The following is a 12,389-nucleotide window of genomic DNA, read 5'->3' as shown; positions in this document are numbered from 1 at the left end:
CAAGGTTGAACTTTTGGATTCCCTTTTAGAAATAAGATTATGTTTTATATATCTTAGTGATCTTTGATATTGTAGTATACTTGGCCACTTAAGGTGTATTGCATGTTCAACTCTCTGATAAGTATATAAAAGTTCATAAATTGTCTCATGTAGCATTCTGTGTACAACTACAAGAACCCCCTCTCTGTGTCTCCTTAAGTGGGGAGATACTTATTGAAGGGAGTTTCCCAGACCCTTATAATATCTGGGATATTTATGCCTTCACTATAATTATTTTAAAAATAGGCTATCCAATAGATAGTAATATTCTCTGTTGGTTTTCTTTCTTCGAGGGAAGACTAGTTCAGTTCTTCAGACCCAAACAAGTGTCTGTAGGAATCTGTCTGGTTTGAACTTAATTAAAGGAGACTTATAGGGATGTGCACTTGATTTGGTTTCATCCCTATAAGGGGTTAAAGTCATAAATCACTTCAGCTTTTGTAAAATTATCAGCAAAAGTCAAAAATGCAGTTGTGACAATAACTGTAAATTTCCAAGACTTAACATAATAAACAATCAGGAGTTATACAGCCCCTTGATCTATTCAATAAGATCATGACTGAGCCGGCAGATCCGGGGGTGGGGTGGGGGTGGCGGGCAGGAGAGGGTCGCTTGTTAATTGCCCACCACTAGCAGAATGCCACCCCAGGGTCCTGCCACTCACCAGAGGGGATCAGCTATAATAATAAAAACAGAAAGTGCTGGAAATACTCAGCAGGTCTGGCAGCATCTGTGGGGAGAGAAGCAGAGTTATCATTTCAGGACTGTGCCCTTTCATCAGAACTGGCACAGGTTAGAAATGTGATAGGTTTTAAGCAAGTGAAGTGGGGGTGGGGGGGGGGGAAAGAGAACAAAAGGGGAATTGTGTGATAGAGCAGAGGGCAGGAGAGATTAACTGACAAGAAGGTCCTGGGGCAAAGGCAAAGAGAGTGTGCTGATGGTGTGGTGAAAGACAAAGCATTAGTGCAGAGAGAGTATTAATGACAGAATAATGAACAGCTCTGTCCAAAAGCACAAACACGAAAAATCAAAGTTTAAGGCAGGCACATGGTAAAAAAAAATTATAAAACAAAATAAAGTAAAATAATAATCAAAAAAGGGCCAGTCATGCTCTGAAATTAGTGAACTCAATGTTCAGTCCGGAAGGCTGTAGAGTGCCTAATCAGAAAATGAAGTGCTGTTCCTTTAGCTAGCGTTGATATTCCCTGGAACGCTGCAACAGGCCAAGGACAGAAATGTGGGCCTGAGACCTCCACCTACACCTCCACCTACACATCCAACCCACATGGGGCCTAGTGGGGTGTGGGGTCTGTCAAACATTCATTGTTCCAGTCCTATTCAGGCCCGCTCCCCCAACTCTTTTTACGGTACATTGTTGACTATTGGTGCAGTGTCCTGCTCTCGCCCTGAACTGGAAAACTTCATCAACTTTGCTTCAAATTTCCACCCTTGTCTCACCTTTACATGGTCCATCTCTGACACTTCCCTTCCTCGACTTCTCTGGCTCCATCTCTGGGGATAGAATGTCCACTAATATTCATTATAAGCCCACTGACTCCCACAGCTACCTTGACTACACTTCCTCGCACCCTGCCTCCTATAAGGACTCCATTTCATTCTCCCAGTCTCTCCGTCTTCAATGCATCTGTTCTGATGATGCAACCTTTCACAACAGCACTTCTGATATGTCTTCCTTTTTCCTCATCCGAGGATTCCCCCCCACCCCCACCCCGCCCCACTGTGGTTGACAGGGCCCTCAACTGTGTCCGACCCGTTACCCGCACTTGGGTCTTCACCCTTTCCCCTCCCTTCCAGAACTGGGACAGGGCTCCCCTTGTCCTCACTTTCCACCCCACCAGCCTCCACATCCAAAGGATCATCCTCTGCCATTTCTGCCACCTCCAGCATGATGCCTCCACCAAACGCGTCTTCCCCTCTCCTGTTAGCATTCCAAAGGGAATATTCCTTCCACGTCACCCTGGTCCACTCCTCCATTATTTCTGACACCTCGTCCCCTGTCCAAGGCACCTTCCCGTGCAATCGCTGGAGGTGTAAAACCTGCCCTTTTACCTGCTCTCTCCTCACTGTCCAAGGCCCCAAACACTCTTTTCAGGTGAAGCAGCGATTTACCTGTACTTCTTTCAATTTAGTATACTGTATTCGCTGCTCACAGTGTAGTCTCCTCTAGAATGTGAAGACCAAGTGCAGATTGGGTGATTGCTTTGCAGAACACTTCAGCTCAGTCCACAAGCATTACCCTGAGCTTCCGGTTGCTTGTCATTTCAACACCCCGCCCCCTCCTCTCATGCCCACATTTCTGTCCTTGGCCTGCTGCAGTGTTCCAGTGAACATCAAAGCAAGCTCAAGGAACCGCACCTCATTTTCTGATTAGGCACTCTACAGCCTTCCAGACTGAATATTGTGTTCAATAATTTCAGAGCATGACTGGCCCTTTTTTATTATTATTTTATTTTATTTTGTTTTATCATTTGTTTTACCATGTGTCTGCCTTAAACCTGGTTTTTCATGTTTGTGCTTTTGGACAGAGCAGTTTATTATTCTGTCATTAACACTCTCTCTGCACTAATGCTTTGTCTTTCACCACACCATAAGCCTTCCCTTTGTCTTTTCCCCATGACCTTCTTGTCAGTTAATCTCTCCTGCCTTCTGCCCTATCACACACCTTCCCTTTTGTTCTCTTTCCCCCCACCCCTGATTCACTTGCTTAAAACCGATTAGATTTCTAACCTTTGCCAGTTCTGATGAAATGTCACAGACCTGAAACGTCAACTCTGCTTCTCTCTCCACAGATGCTCCCAGATCTGCCGAGTATTTCCAGCACTTTCTGTTTTTAATTCAGATGTCCAGCATCCACAGTATTTTCCTTTTATTTTAGAGGGGATCAGCTCCTGCTTTCGGCCCCCAGCAGCCGGACTTCATCTTCCTCCGAAAAATTCAGCCCAGCCTCTCAGCATCTACCCTGTCAAGTCCTCTAAGAATTTTATTTTCAATGCAGCTCTCAGCTGTTTGCTCTTAACTGTGATCTGTTGGAATTAAATAGGAATCTGTTTCTGTACAGATACAAATAGTGGATTCTTCTAAGAAAAAAAAAGAACATTATTGTACAAAAGCCCTCATTTCACACCAATATGTTTTAATCAATCCAGAACAGAAATTATATGTTGTTGTTGTACAACAGAAACTACACGATTACTTGTGAGTAGGAAGTACGTCATGACCATCGATACTTATATAAGATAAATATCTTCATGAGTGAGGTTGACAATTAACTCCTGAGTGATGTCACATAGAAGTTAAAGCACAGAAACAGGCCATTTGGCCCAACTGGTCGATACTGGATTTATGCTCCATATGAGCCTCTTCCCATCCTACTTCATCTAATCATATCAGCATATCCTTCTATTCCTTTTTCCCTTATGTGTTTATTGAGCTTCTCCTTAAATCCAACTATGCTATTCGCCTCAATTACTCGATAGCAAATCCCACATTCTCATCACTCTCCTGAATTCCTTATTGGATTTATTAATGACTATCTTATGTTTATGACCCATAGTTTTGGACTCTCCCACAAGTGGAAACATCTTCTCTATGTCTATCCTATCAAAACCCTTCACAATTTTAAAGACTTTTATCGGGCCAATCCTCAGCCTTCTCTTTTTACAGAAAAGAGTCTCAACCCATTCAGACTTTTCTGATAGATATAGCTTCTCAGTTCTTATTGATTATGGTGGCCTCATTGTTGCTGATATTTTTCATTTCTATACTCTCAAAGATACTTAAGAGTGCAAAATATGAAAAATGTAGCTGATCTCATTCACCTCCCCAGTGATATTTCTCCACGCAAGTCAAAGCTACTTAAAGAGACCCACCAGTAAGACTGCATGACTGATTTGTTGTCTAAGCTGCATGAGTAATGAAACCTTCCTCATAACTAATAAAAATGGCATTGGTCGTTACCTCCTGAATATTTATACGAGTTTAAAATAAGTGGCATTCGTGTATTATGAAAGATACATTCAGTACTTTACAAAAGTCACTTGAGGCAGCTTGTGCTGCTTTTCAGATGTATTTAGCCACTGTCTTGAAATCCCCTAAGTGACGAGCAGTAAAATTTGATCTCCAAGCTAAACGTCTCTTTGGTTTGAAGTAAAGCCACTCAATGGGCTTGCTTTGATCCCCTGACCTCTCCTCATCTAAACATCAGTTCCATCCTCTTCTCCAGTTACTGGAGTAAAAACACAAGCTTTTCAGGGATTATCAGAATTCATAAGCCAGTGTACTATAATGGTTATAAGATATTAATTAAAACAATCTGATAGTAAATGCCCGATTTTTAAAAAACTCATGATTCCAGATTCGGTAAGAAAAGTCAATTCCTGAAACTGAATCCTTTCCATTTAAGCAGATAATCTCACAGCAAAAATATTTTCAGATATTCTCTTATGAACAGGAACTTCTTCAAATAAAATAGACAATCAGCTCCACAGTGCTTAAAATTGAAGATAGTTCTGTGAGTTAGTACTTTGAATGTTAAGCAGTTTCATTTTTGTCTGTTGTGTTTATTATGATTATTTGATGTGAAGCCAACCTCTGAGGAACTCTTCTTTAGATGTTACTTTCACAGATGAAGAACAGAAATAGCTACATTTTAATTACGTCAGCTGGAATGATTCCAGCACATATTACACAGCACAAAGAGAAAAGTACTCACCACAGTTTGGCATACTGTATGCCAAAATGGTACCTTTAGAGTGAGACCTAAAAAAATTCCCACCTAACTATCCATCTATCAAATAGACCACAATAGCCTCGAATATCCTGCATATTGGCTAGGTGGCTAAGAGCACCAAGTGCAGTGCTACCGACCTATTCAAACCACAGAAGTTTAAAATTCATTCTCTGGTCTGTGCTGAGTTAACTAAATTCAACTGGGACAGTGCTTTGGTGGGAGGATGTTAGAGATAGCTTCAGTGCCCCTAAGCCGGGACAGGAAAATCAGACACAATTCCCTCTCCAGATTGTTATTCAGAAGCAACGTATGGACAGTGGCTGAAGACAGATCCAGTTTATCTGTGATAATTCCTATGGCCAAATTCCCCACGGACACTTCTTGTGGAAACTTACTTCTTTGTACGGAATACAAAGTGAAATTTTAATTTTAATTTTGGTGGCTTCCACTCCCAAATAAAAGGAGAAATACTTTCATTTACCTAGGGCCTTAATGTATTGCCAAAGGCACCACAATACACATTAAACATTGTTTTTGAAGTGCAGTGACTATTGTTATCTATGTAAATATTGTAGCAGTAATAGAAGCACAGCAGCTTTTTTTTACTCGTTCGGGAGATGTGAGCGTCGCTAGCAAGGCCAGCATTTGTTGCCCATCCGTAATTGCTCTTGAGAAGGTGGTGGTGAGTAGCCTTCTTGAATTGCTGCAGTCCATGTGGTGAAACTATACCCACAGTGCTGTTGATATATTTCTAAGACAGGATGGTGAGTGACTTGAAGGGAACTTGCAAGTGATGGTGTTCCCATGCACCTGCTGCCCTTCTTCTGCGAGGTCACAGGTTTGGAAGGTGCTGTCGAAGAAGGCTTGGCGAGTTGCTATAGTGCGTCTTGTAGATAGTACACACTGCTGCCACTGTGCACCGGTGGTGGAGGGAAAAAATGTGTAATGTATATATTGGGTGCCAATCAAGCAGGCTGCTTTGTCCTGGATGGTGTCAAGCTTTTATGAGTGTTGTTGGAGCTGTACTCATCCAGGCAAGTGGAGAGTATTCCATCACACTCCCAACTTATGCCTTAAGGATGGTAAAAAGGCTTTGGGGAGTCTGAAGGTGAATTACTTGCCACAGAATACCCAGCCTATGACCTGCTCTTGTAGCCACTGTATTTATGTGGCTGTACCAGTTAAGTTTGTGGTCAATGGTAACCCTCAGGATGTTGATGGTAGGGAATTCAGCAATGGCAATGCCATTGAACATCAAGGGGAAGTGGTTAAATTCTCTCTTGTTGGAGATGGTTATTGTTTGGCACTTGTTTTGCACAATTATTACTTGCCACTTATCAGCTCAAGCCTGAAGTTGGCCTGGTCTTCCTGCATGAGGGCATGTATTGCTTCATAATCTGAGGAGCTGCAAATGGAAATGAACATTGTGCAATCATCAGTAAACATCCCCATTTCTGATCTTATGGATAGCACTGTTGTTATGAGTGCTTCTATATTTTTAAGTTTTTTTTTTGAGGACTCCTATTTTAGAGTTGGACATTGGTTTATTTTGGGAAAACTGAAAAGACTCCATGGATGGGTTTTTTACCAGGGTTACTGAGAGGTCTGGCTTTGAAAACAAATAGTTACTGGAAGGCACCTGTTTTCAAATAATTACCTAGCAGGGGCTGTTTTTGACTTGGGGAAGATATTTACAGAGAAGTGACAGGTCAAGATTTATAGAGGTCAGGAGGCTTGTCTTTTCTAACATTGTTCATGGTTTTGCTTTGGACAGTGAGTTGGGATATGAACAATGGTTTTAAAAAGGAGTTGGAGAAAACATTCCAAGAAGAACAAGCCACCCCAACTCAGTCTGTTCCAGCAGTTTGGAACAAGCCTGCTAGTTTTCCATCTCTCAAGGAGCTGAAAAGCATGTGTAAGAAGCAGACTGAAACTGTGGCTGCATTCCTCCTATAAGGCCCTGTGTCTGAAACTTCTGTTGCTGCATTTTCTGGAAGCCTACCCAAACTGATCTGCAACGTTGCCTGAAAAGAACTTTTCCAGGAAGATCCCAGTGACAGCCGTCTGTACACATTTGGGACGCCAAACTAAAACAAGCAACATCTTTCCATATCTTCTCTTTCTTCTTCAAGAATTATTAAGTATTTAACCCAAGTGTTTCTTTTGGTCTGTTTCTTTTTTGTAACAGAGCGCTAAAACGCAAATCCCTTTATTTTTCCGGTTAACCGGTATATGTGGGTATGTGGGTGCATGTGTGTGTGATTGTGACGGCTAAGGTAAAAAGGGAACTTTAATATTTCAATCTGTGTATTTATGCTTTACTTCATTACTGGTTAAGATTTGTTTTATAATAAACTGATCATTTTGTTGTTTATTAAAGAAACCTGGTTGGTGTGTTTTTTCTGGGATAAAAATAGAGTCTATGATTGATTGACCGTATTGGTAAATGGGAAAAAAATGAAATATATGTTCTGACCCAAGGAGAGGTGGAACTAGAATAAACAGTGTACTCCTCCACCTTGGTCATAACACTGTCGATGGCACGTTCCATCACTTTGCTGATGGTTGAGAGCAGACCGATGGAGCCGTAATTGGCTGGATTGGATGTGTCCTGCTATTTGTGGACAGGACATACCTGAGCAATTTTCCATTTTTTTTATAGATGCCGGTATTGTAGTTGTACTGGAACTGTTTGCCTAAAGGCGTGGCTAGTCCAAGAGCACAAGTCCTCAACACTACAGCCGGATATTGTCGGGGCCCATAACCTTTGCTGTATCCAATGTGCTCAGCTGCTTCTTGATATCATGTGGAGTAAATCGAATTGGCAGAAGAATAGTATCTGTGATGGTGGGAACCTCAGGAAGTTGTTGTAATGTTTTAATTCATTGAGCAATATGATTGTTCCTCTGCTGGTGGGTTGACTCAAGGTCTAAAGATCATAGTGACAGAGCCTTCAGATCAAGCAGATTGGGGAGAAGAAATCAGAGTGAGGAAAGTTAAGATTAAAACTAGTGTGGAAACAGCCAAATAAGATAAAGGGAGCTGCTCAGATGCAAAAAGACAGCCAGAGAAATAAGTCAATATGAATTACAGGGATAGTTTTAACCAAGACCTGTCAGCGGCCTAGCTTATTCTTTGTGCTGCTTTTGGTCAATTAAAAAGTATTGTTAACTGCATAACTCATACTTTTATGCTGGCCTGGAATAACAAACATTAGAATTACCAAATTCCTCAAAGATTGTGTAACAAATACATAATTACAGGCAGATTTTCAAAACACGTTGATTACTTTCAAATCTCAGTGCAGTGTATTTTTGATGTTTCTCTGTCTTTTATTCTTTCCCCTTTACCATTTTAGAGGCAATACAGGCAGCCAATCTGCTTCCTGTCTTCTGACAATGTCACTGTAATGTGGTGTGAGTGAGAGGGTTCTGGGTGATTTTTCCTGTGATCTTTATTCACTCCCTGTGAGGAAAAACCTAGTCTCCAGACCTGCTGGAAGTGTACGAGAGTATGCTTCTGGCCGGCAGCATATCAGAATCCATGAGGAAAGGCATCATCACCCTCATCTACAAGTGGAAGGGGGAGAGGGCGGAAATTAGAAATTGGCGGCCCATCTCACTGCTTAATGTAGACTACAAGATTCTGTCAAAAGTCATCGCCAGTCGGGTCAAGTCTGCTCTGGAGTTGGTGATTCACCCTGACCAGACCTGAACTGTACCCAGTAGGAAGATCTCTGATAGTCTTGCGCTACTCAGGGATACGATTGCTTATGTATGGGACAGGGGGTGGACACCTGCCTCATCAGCTTGGACCAGGAGAAGGCCTTTGACAGGCTATTGCACACATACATGATGGACGTGCTCTCCAAAATGGGGTTTAGGGAGGGAATCTGCAATTGGATCGAACAGCTCTACACAAACATCAGCAGTGCAATCTCAATCAATGGGTGGGAATCAGAAAGTTTCCCGATCAAATCTGGAGTCAGACAGGGCTGTCCTCTCTCCCCTGTCTTGTTTGTTTGCTGTATCAAACCTTTTGCTCAGTCCATTAAGAAGGATGTTGACATAAGAGGAGTGACAATCCCAGGCAACGGAGGCAATCAGGTCAAAGCCTCCCTGTACATGGACGATGTCGCTGTCTTCTGCTCGGATCCGTTGTCCGTTCGCAGACTGATGAGCATCTGCAACTAGTTCGAACTGACCTTGGGAGTCAATGTAAATTGCGGCAAGGGCGAGCCCTTCTCCCCTTCACTGTCAGGTCAGACTCCCTGAAGGTGCTGGGGATATGGTTCGGAAGGGCCGGGGCGTGTGCCAAAACCTGGAAGGAGAGAGTAGCCATGGTACACCAAAAAATGCACTAAAGCTTGGGGCAGACACCGCAAAGGCTGAATGGGGAAAGGCCATGGTGTAAGGTCCTCCCGGCATAGTATACTGAGGGGCTGGAACCCGTGTAAAACCCTTCGGGCTGTATGCACCAAAATACGGTTTTGCATGTAAAATGGAATGGCAAGGGTTGTGAGGAAACTCACTTTCTGGAATATCAAAATGGAACTGTTTTGTAATGTATTTCTTTTACAGATTTTTATGAATAATGTATATTTTTGGAAAAAAAGACTAAAACAGAGTAAAATAGTGATATCTTGGGCAGGGATGACCATTATGTCCATATGTGCTAACTTTTCAACCCCTATTAACTCTGTTGACTGTCTGCAAACATGGAACTGATAGATGTTATGCCCTTTTCACCAAAATACCAGATCTATTTCCTGCTCTATTAGCTCAAGCATATTTTGTATTTAACATGCAATCCACATTCTCACCTCTTCTATTTAATCTTCTGAGTTAACATCTATCTGCACTGAATCCTATACGTGCCACCTCTTTGCCAATGGCTTAGACCGCCAAATTCTTGCTTGTAAACATTTGCTGTAGTGTGAGCTAATAGATGCATCCTGTCACTCACTAGCAAAGCATATTTTTGCTTAACCTCCTATTGCAGTGAAACAGATGAGGAGAAGAATATCTCCTTGTTTGAATCCATATCATTTAAAGAAGTGTCGGCGCATAGTTACACTGGGATCATCTGCTACTGTCAATCATTCCTCACTGCTCCAATCATAATTTTTAACTGTGCTTCATTTGAGATTCAGTGATGCGAAAACAGAAGACAGTTAGTTGCCTTCATCTACAGATGCTCATAATGTTACTTCCTTCCTGTAGGGGGCATTGCCAAAGGGAACAAAGAAAGAAAAATATAGGGCTGAATTTAATGAGGCCTCCGGCGTCAGGATTTGTGGCGGGAGGACCTGGAAAATTCCAGCGGGAGAGGCTCGCCATGACCCCCAATGCCAGGAATGGCCCGCCCCATTTTACCGGCGGTGGCGGGACCTCGGTGCGCACCCCCTCCCCCCGCTGCTCGGTGGTGGAATGCCACTTTACATATGGTAATCGATACTTACCTTGTCTGATTATACATCCCGCTGCTCGCCGATCCTCAGTTCCACATTTTCCGCTGAACGAGCGGCTGCCATGTGACGTTGGAGGGATGTTATTACAGGGGTCTGCACTCTGTATATTGGAAGGGAGGTGGGATGGAGGGATGTTATTACAGGGGTCTGCATTCTGTATATTGGAAGGGAGGAGGGATGTTATTACAGGGGTCTGCATTCTGTATATTGGAAGGGTGGTGGGAGGGGGATGTTATTACAGGGGTCTGTATTCTGTATATTGGAAGGGTGGTGGGAGGGGAATGTTATTACAGGGGTCTGCATTCTGTATATTGGAAGGGTGGTGGGATGGGGGATGTTATTACAGGGGTCTGCATTCTGTATATTGGAAGGGAGGTGGGATGGGGATGTTATTACAGGAGTCTGCATTCTGTATATTGGAAGGGAGGTGGGATGGGGATGTTATTACAGGGGTCTGCACTCTGCATATTGGAAGGGAGGTTGGATGGGGTGTTATTACAGGGGTCTGCACTCTGCATATTGGAAGGGAGATGGGATGGGGATGTTATTACAGGGGTCTACATTCTGTATAATGGAAGGGAGGTGGGATGGGGATGTTATTACAGGGGTCTGCACTCTGCATATTGGAAGGGAGGTGGGAGGGGAATGTTATTACAGGGGTCTGCACTCTGTATATTGGAATGGAGGTAGGAGGGGGTTGTTGTTACAGGGGTCTACACTCTGCGTATTGGAATGGAGGTGGGAGGGTGGATGGAAGGTTCTTACAGGGGTCTGCACTCTGCATATTGGAATGGAGGTGGGAGGGGAGATTTTGTTACAGGGTCTGCACTCTATCTATTGTAAGGGGGGATAGGAGGGGGGATGTTATTACAGGGTGTACATCTCTGTAGGCATCAAGGGAGATATCCCTCCGGAAACGGTGGCCACTCTGCGCCATTGTTTGTTTGTGTGTGTGAAGGATCAATGGCACTCCAGTCACCCTGTGTGTGGGAAGGATGCCATAAACGGTAGGATTATGGGGCAATCAATCTTGATGTGCCACCCAGTGGACACTAGGACAGGCAATGACATGCCACACCACATAGATGATCCATGAAATCACCTGATGTACCTGTCAACAACAATGCCTGCCCTGTTAGGAACCTCTGAAAAAGCAAAGGACACAGATTTATTTGGCACGTGGAGATGGGTATGGGTCATCCTACATGGTCTGATCTGCTTCTCTTGAGGATCCATATGATCCAGGCTGAACCAACAGGCAGGTGCAGACCATGTAGAGGCCCCCGGTCATGGGCAGCAGCTCCCAAGGGGCGCTCGTGATTACAGAACGCCGCACATCTACAGGTCCCACATGACATACCAGCGCAGGTCAGAGTGCCAGTGTCAGAGGCGACTGCGGATGTCAAGAGAGGGATGATGATGCATCTCTGTGCCCTGCTCTATGAACTGCAGCCCATGGGATTCGGTGGACATCCTATGCCTGTGGCCCTCATAATGATAGCGGCTCTTAACCTTTATGCCTATACATCGTTCCAGGGGCCAACCAGAGACCTTTGTGGGGTCACACTGTCAGCAGTGCACCGCTGCATCAGGGAGGTTACCGATGCCCTGTACTGGAGGTCCAGTGAATATGCCCACTTCAGGATGGACCCTGACAGCCAGACCCAGAGGGTCATTGGTTTCGGTACCATTGTCGGATAATCAAAGGTCAAGAGGTCATAGACTGCACCCATGTGGCCATCAGGGCTCCTGCCAGGCTACCAACTGCAGACGTTAGCATTAACGGATCCCTCTCAATCTAGGTACAGCTGGTATTTAATCATCAGAGACGCTTCATGCAAATCTGTGCCCGCTTCTCAGGCAGCTGCCATGACGCCTTCATCCTGCGGCAGTCCCAGCTGACGCTGCTGTTCACTGAACTGCCTCAGATGGAGGAGTGGCTTCTTGGAGACAAGGGATATCCCTTGCAGACATGGCTTCTGACACCAGAGACCCACCACTGCTGCAGAGGGGAGATACAACACCAGGCATGGAGCTACGAGCCACCATTGAGCAGGCGACCGGCATGCGTAAAATGTGCTCTTAACATCTAGATGCCTGTACCTGGAGCCGCAAAGGGCAACTAGGGAT

The sequence above is a fragment of the Heterodontus francisci genome, chromosome 9, assembly GCF_036365525.1.
Source record: "Heterodontus francisci isolate sHetFra1 chromosome 9, sHetFra1.hap1, whole genome shotgun sequence".
NCBI classification, from domain to species: Eukaryota; Metazoa; Chordata; class Chondrichthyes; order Heterodontiformes; family Heterodontidae; genus Heterodontus; species Heterodontus francisci.
Note: the sequence above shows the minus strand (reverse complement) of the source record.